Genomic DNA, 7,977 nt, shown 5'->3' with positions numbered 1-7,977 from the left:
TGCAAACTGGTAAATAAAACCATCTTAACATTCCTCCTTCAGGTAAAAGTGCTGTGGAATAAATGAAGGAGTCGTGGATATTTATTTCCTCAGAAATCTCCAACAGCAAGTGATAAGGAGTGTGGGAGACATGGCAGTCTGGTAAGAAAATGCACAGTGGAAGATTTAAAGACAGAGAAATAACTCCAACCAAGTTACATATTGTTTCCTTCCTCAGCCATCAGGCAAAGGCATCACCACTATGATTACATAATGTCTTCCTAAGCCCCATCTGGTGAAGTGGCATCCCGCAAAAAACATCTCTGGGAACAAACATACAGGTAGATAAAGGGGTAAAAACTGCCCCAGAAAAGGGCAGAGTAATTTTAATTTAGATTACTGAATGATGTACCAAAACTGCCTGGGGGAGAAATCCTTAGAGAAAATGGCAAATCTTTATATGACATGACATTAATTACACTTTTACTGTGAGCTAACCCTATTACAGTATTGTGTATGGACACAGAAGATGATACTTCTGTAGTGTCCCTCCTAAGAGCTGTCCTTCCAGGGTCCCAGCCATGGGGTTTACTGTGCTCTGTGTCACTGCCCATAAAGGCTGCTTAATGCACTTCCTTGCAAGTACATTTCTTTACGACTTTACCAGATTAGAGGAATGGGGAGGAGCAGGATTTTCATTAACTTATTCTTTAGTGTGAGGTCCTTTAACATAAGCTCCAAATGAGATGTGAAATCCTTGTCCCAGACATCCCAGTTAGACCTCTTGTGCAGGACTGGAAAAGTACTGCCAACACCAATGGGGCAGGGCGTCATGACTACTCAGATAATTTGTGCTGATTTATCCTCCAGCATAACACCTTGGAGCACAAATCTGAGCATAGCTGTGGGGCATAACCCTCAGCCTGCACTGAGAAAAGTGACAGAAGTTAGCTCTTCCCTGTGCGGGATTGCTGGGAGACAAGTAATGTCTTCCATGGGTCCAGGTGGCAATGGACAACAGCAGAGGTTCAGAGCTGGAGCAACATAGCTGGAGTTTTGTCGGAAGCAATAGATGTCAGAGAAACAGAAAGAAAAAAAAAAAACAACAAAGAAAGATGAGAGGGCAAGAAAAATATAATTAGTCAGGCTCTGGTAAAACCACAAGAAATAATTTAGTCAAACTGCTATCACATAAGGGCTTCACACCATGAACAAGAATTTCATAGCAGTAGATCCCTCTTTCCCTCAGGACAGCAGGACCTGGTCAACACAAATTAAATGGCTTTATATTTCCCCTCTCCAAACAAAATATCTTACAAACACACTAAGCACTACTATACTTGAGGCAAATTGTGTGATAGAGATACCAAGCAAAGTGCTCAAAAGCAAGGTGCAAACAAACTAGAAGGAGCCAGAAAAGCTACATCAAAGCAAGTGTTTTAACAGAGACCTCAAGGTGCCCAAAAGTTACTTTGGCACTGAGTGATTGCAAATCTCTTTCTCACCAAAAGCTGAGGGAGCCTGTAATAGCCAGGAGATCAATTAACCCATGGAGGTTCCTGGGTATACGGAAGAGTGTGTGAGCTGCTTCAGTAAATAAAGAGCAAGCCAAAGATTTGAACTGGTCCCCAACATAAGGTAGCTTGAAAATCTGTCTGAGGCTGTTTTCAAAGCATCTGAAATTGGCTCTCCCAAGAGAACAGGGATTTGTGCAGGCAAACCACTACAGCCTGCAGTTGGCATGACACATAATTTTTCCCAACAATGATGGGATGGAAGAAAAAAAGAAAACCAGCCACTTGGTACTAGAGAGACACTGAATCTTTTGGATCCAGCTGGGCTGAGCTGGAGACTATCTGTGCACTGCAGGGGTAATCCTTGCTGAAAGTTTCTGCAACCCCTACACTACCAGTTGAACTTCATCAGGCACTTCTCTAGCCCTATGTTTCCTGCACCTAGCTAGCCCTCTCATTTTGCTGGAATTGAATGAATGCTGGCACAAAATATTGGGTCAGTGTCTGCCAATCAGCTGAGAATGACAGCCAGTACTGGGGACATATACTGTCCTGTAGGATTAGCTAGATTTGAGAAAAAGTCTTTCCATAGGCTCATACTGCAACTATTTGGCAAGAACACTGCATAAATAGTGGATTTTTCCTCCTGTAGGACAGACATGCCATGCTGGCTGCTCAGCAGCACCGCAAACTCATGCTCTGGCAAACTCCTCCAAAAATAACTTCCTACTTGCTAGAGGTGCTTTGTGCACTTGCATGCCCAGTTGCTGAGTAGTAATCAGTACAAGCCTATGTACAAGAGGAATTCAACCTGTGTACAGCCGTCAACTTCAAATGTGGACTTTGGGGAAATGCTTTGCAGGTATGTAATGGATTTCAAGGCCAAAATGAGACCCAGCCACTGACAGATAGTTACAAAATTCCCTGTTTTTTACAGGTAGAGGTAGAAGCAAAAAAATATACCAGCAAGAGCATTGGAAGTGAAAAATGCTGGTGAAGTGTCAAAGTGAAGCGTGGTGGAGTGCTCTTTCACTCCAGTCTTTTTTTTTAAATAATTCAGTGTATTCAATTATATTAAAAAAAAAAGGTGTGGGGGGGGAATAAACCTAACCAAATTAATTAATTTTGGAAGCTGCTTTTCCTTTTTTAAAATCAAAACCGGTATAACACAGTGTAAGGAATCAAAGGGGCCTAGGAATGAGGAATGTACAAATTAGACATGCTGCTCTGAATTAGTCATTTCTATAACAACACTCACTCAAAAGTGGTCAGAGAGAGGAAATGAGGAAAAAAATGGGTAGATAAAGATGTAAGGTAGTTTTATATCCTGTAACTGTCAATACTACCCTGAAGCAGAGAGATGACTGGTAAACAGCAAAAAAATATGTAAAAAACCTTGATACCCATCTATTTCTTGTCTGAAGCACCCCTTAGCCCAAAATGCCATGTAGCAGTGTGTGAAAATCTCTGTCACTGTTTCACCCACATTTAAAAACTTCTGAAATCCTTCAGGGACCAAACTGCCATGGTGGGAAAAAAAAATACTTCCTACAGGGGAAAAATAACGATACAGAAAAGACACAATTAAGTTACGAAATTATTTGAAATGTATGTTTTATTCTTACCCTTAATACCACAATTTCACTGTCAAAAGGAGAGCAAAATAGTATTTGCTTGCTTAATCTATGGTATTTTTCTTCTGAGTGAGCTTGCCAAAAAGAAAGTACTTAAGCAGCAGGGCCCCAGTTCCATGTGGCCCCCAAAGGACAGTCATTTTCCACACCATTTCCTGGGCATCCCTGAAAATTCTACCAATTTGGCCCAACAGTTTTACCTGCGATATTCAGCTCAAAAGAAAGCATCAATAGAGTAAACACCACCTGTTTTGTTATGAATGCCTGTCTCATAGTCTGGTTCCTGGGTACCTCATTCTGTGCCTGGACAAGGCTTTCCCAGGGCTGGGACCTTCATATCACCTCTCTATAGACTGGGCTGGTCACTATCTCCGATGGTGTTTCCCTTCTTTGGGATTGCCTGTTTTCACCAAACTCGCAGGAATAACCTACCTCTGAGATCTGGCTTTTTCTAGCTGGGTAGCCACACAACCTGCCAAATCTTGGACAAATGCATGACAAGACAAACTTGAAATGATGCAAGTAAAGAGGACAAAAAGATGTTTTAGGAAGGGGAAGAACAATTCAGAGAATGTTTGGGCTCCTGAACTAGAGAGAAGCTAAGATAGTAGCTCTGAATTTTATCCCCACGGCTCTCCCATCTGCTTGCTTACAGCTCCTGCCTCCCCATCCCCGTCGAGCCCAGCCAGATGATGATCCATCATGCAACCTGCCTGAAGTGGGCTTTTAGCTGCTCTGGGGGCTCCCATACAGGGGAGACACAACCACACAATTCAAGGGAGGTTATAAATCCCCAGTGCCACTGTCTAGCAGGTTACCACAGTTTGGGTTTTTTTGCTTCACAGCTTTTGAAGAGAGCCCTGGGAGCAGAAGGATGAGAGGGAAAGAAGGAAAGGGGGGAGAGAGTCTGCAGTGGGAGGAGGGGAAGAATGGAGTCATGCTCACAGCTTTTCACAGCTGAAAACAGACCCCACTGCTGGTAATGTGAGAGGGCTGGAGCAGGCGCCAAATGGATAAGGCTGTAGACAGTGGGACCAGAGCGCTGATACTTGCCAGTACCTGCAGATAGGAGACAAATAATTGGCACATGTTAAGAAAAGAAAAAAAAAAAAAAAAGGAAAAAAAAAAAAAGAGAAAAGAAAAAAAAACCAGGAAAAAAAAGAAAAGACAGGCAGAGAAAGACAGACTTGTTAGACATCCGTATTTTCTAAATGTGTCTGGCAGGAGCCCCAGCAAGGAATTTAATCAGCAAGAGTTGTTTAAACTGGGCTTTGAAAACAAGCCCTGTGCTGCTAGTAATGAACTTCATATCATCTGCAACTCCTGTTTGCTGACGACATTCAATTTGTTAATTCTGCAGCTGGTGATAGGGGTCAGATATGAAAGTGACGATTGTTTTTTGACGTCCCAACCCCTGCTCACATCTTTCTAATTAATCCTTTTAGGAGCCACCAGCAGATCAAGAGAAGTGTGGGGAGGGAGGGAGTGTGGGGAGGAGGAGAAAGAGAGACTTTTTTTTTGTGCCTGGCCTGTGGCTCCTTGCCTCCCTCTGTGGTGGAAAGGAGACACAAGGGCATACCTGCTACTTGGTCTTATGGCCATGAGCTTTTACAGATGTCTTAGAAAACCTTAATGTTGGAAAAGTAGGTGACAAAAAATAAAAATAAAAAAAAAAGGCTCACACGGTTACAAAATAGGTAAGGTTGGAAAAGACCCCAGTGGGTCATCTGGTCCAACCTCCCTGCTCAAGCAGGGCCATCCTAGAGCACCTTGCACAGGATTGTGTCTAGATGGTTGTTGAATATCTCCAGTGGAGGACACTCCACAACCTCTCTGGGCAACTTGTGACAATGCATGATCACTGCTCAGTAAAGTTCTTCCTCATGGTCAAGTGGAACTTCCTGTACATCCATTTCTTTTCACTGCCACTTGGCACCACTGAGAAAAGCCTGGAAACATCCTCTTGCTACCCTTCCTTTAGATATTGATAGATATTGATGAGAGTCCTTCTCAGTCACCTCTTCTCAAGACTGAACAAGCCAAACCCCCTCAGATTTTCTCATAAGAGAGATGCTTCAGTCACCCAATGATCCTTGTTGCCCACCCATGGACCTACCCCAGGAGTTCCAAGTCTCTCTTGTACTGAGGAGCCCAGAACTGGACACAGCACTCCAGATGTGGCCTCACCAGGACTGAGTAGAGGGTCAGGGTCACTTGCATCAACCTGCTGGCAGCGCTCTTCCTAATGCAGCCCAGGATAACACAGTGTTTCTTGGCCACAAGGACCCTGCTGGCTCAGGGACAGCCTGTTACCCACTGGGAGCACCAGGACACTGGGACCACCAACTTTTCTCCGCAAATCTGCTTTCTAGAAGACTAGGCCCCAGCCTAATGGGGTTACTTTTCCCCAGGTGCAGATTTACCTTTGTTGCATTTCAGACTGTCTTCTCTGCCTATCTCTCCAACCAGCTGAGGTTCTTCCCCCTAAAACAGCTCACTTTAAAATCTGGCAAGCATTTCATATTAACTATCTCCACAGGGAATGAGAAGAGTGATGGAATTAGCAGTGAGGTAGGAAACTGTTCTCCCATTATATTATCTTGCCGATATGGGGCTGACGAGATCCCCCTGGTTTAAAGAGCTGAGTGTGTACAAGCCACACAGAAATCCAGAACTCTGTGTAGGCAGTTAAGAATGTCATCAAACAGAGAAGAAATCACGGGCTCAGGAGGAGCCCAAGTGCATGCACAGAGGCAGGTACTGCAAGGAAATCAGGACCCACCAACCAGCAAAGAGGCTCGCAATGTTCAGATGGCTTTAGCAGAAACAGCAAAAGGGCAGGAGATATTGCTGGCCTGTGCAGCACGAGAACAGGAGCATTTTGCAGATGCCAAAGTCTCCCTTCACTGAGTTTTTAACCTGGGAGCCTGAACTTCTTACCTAGAAAGTTATTTAGGGTGTTGAATCTGCTTCAGTGACCACATGTGCCTTGGAGAGGGTCAGCTGGCGCATCAACCTGGATGTGGGGCAGTGAAGCCTGTGTTCATCTGCAGAGGTTGGATGAGGAGGCCTGGTAAGGCAGGAGAACCAGCAGTCAAGAAGAGAGAAATTTTATAAAAGGTGAAAAATGTTAGAGTGGAAAACTGGCTGGGTGACAAAATTTTAAGAAAGGAAGACCTGAGATTACGCACAGAGATTGCTGGCATTGCGGAAAGGTAGAAGAAAATAAACTTGCTCTTGTTAGTACTAGGCTGAAAAAGAATTTTTTAATGGAAGTTTGGTTTTTCTTTCCCAGTATACCTCAGTACTGAGGTTTGGACTCACAGGAAATCCATCATCATCAGCCTCCCTAAAGCAGGTCCTGGCAGAGGTTGTACCTGTTCTGGGTCAGAGCTGAAGAAACAGTTCCACACCATGATTCCCCAGGAGAAGAAATGCTGGGATGCTGGCACAGCTGGGTAAACACATCTATCCTTTTGCTCTGTTCCAACAGGATCTAGCACTGAACCTATGGCTCAAATGCAGTGGTCATGGTTCCTCTCAAGAAAATGGGGCTCTACCAGCTCATTTTGGCTGTGTATCCAATGCACCCTGCTTTTTCTGTGGACAAAATGTACAGCCACTTGCTTGTATGCTGTCAGTGGTCTTGTTTTCATAGAGAAGTTTTCTCTTGACTCCCTTTATTAACCAACTACTGCTCTCAACCATTCTCATAATGGTTTACCCATGCAGTATAAACTTGCAGTATCCAGTATTGTGATGAGAAATCAACCACCTCCATAAATGTTTACCTTTTTTTATCAGACTTTATCAGTATGTATTAATTTGCACACAGAAAGAAGGTCTATTGCTCTTTCACCCTAGACTCAAAAACTAGTAAAACACAGTTCTGCTGTTGGCATGCCTGGAACAGGACTAGCTTCATTAAATTTGCCTAGATTTAAATCAGTAGGTTCATGAGCACACTTTGCCTTTATGGTGTCTTTTTAATTTGTTCCAAACATTATGCAGAAAATCTAGAAAAATACTGGTGGTGGAGGAGAGCTGTGTGTTGTGATTAAATTGATGCAAAGGTGTTGTTAGAGGTGGAGGTATCTTCCTCCTTGAGAATCACTGCTTTCCACAAGCAGGTAACTCCATACCAAAGCCTGCTTGTAAGAGTATCAGAGGGCTGCCTGAGGTTCCTGGGAGACACCAGGCCCACAGAGGACAAAGAGCTCTGCTGCATCTGCTAGAGCATAGAGGACAAACTGGAAGGATGAAGCTGCATTAGGACATCAGCAATGAAACAGATTTTCCCCATGAGATAAGCTGAAGACAAGAAAACAGAAATATAAATGCAGTGAAAAATGAGTAGAGGAGACTGAATTTCTCAGGCTACTTAAAACATGCAGTTATTTTTTAATAGGCTTTCACCTGTTGCATCTGTGAGCATGAGCATATCTTTCACTTCTGTAAGATTTCTAGCCTTTATTTAGCTGCTTGTGAAAGACTCATTGGCCCTGAACATCTCTGCAAGTGGCCCACGGTACCCACTCTGCTTAGCCAGAAGTGCAAAGCACTTAGTGAAAAACATTATCCTTTCCAGTGTTTATGTTCAGCTCAAGCACATCTTAGCCCTTTTATTGTCTGTATGGTTAAGTCCTACAGGTACCCTGTCACATAAAAGACATACTGTTTATTATTCCAGTGTTAACAAAGTACTTGAGGGAAACAGTAACCTATTTTCAGTGGGGGAAAAAACCCATCCAAAGCAAATATGACAGGAATTGCCAGCTCTAATAGCAGCAAGAGGATCTTTTACATCTCAACCCACTGCAGAGGCATCCCCACACAAGCCTTGTGCAGGC

This window comes from Fringilla coelebs (genome assembly GCF_963513975.1).
Source record: "Fringilla coelebs genome assembly, chromosome: 1".
Classification (NCBI taxonomy): domain Eukaryota; kingdom Metazoa; phylum Chordata; class Aves; order Passeriformes; family Fringillidae; genus Fringilla; species Fringilla coelebs.
Note: the sequence above shows the minus strand (reverse complement) of the source record.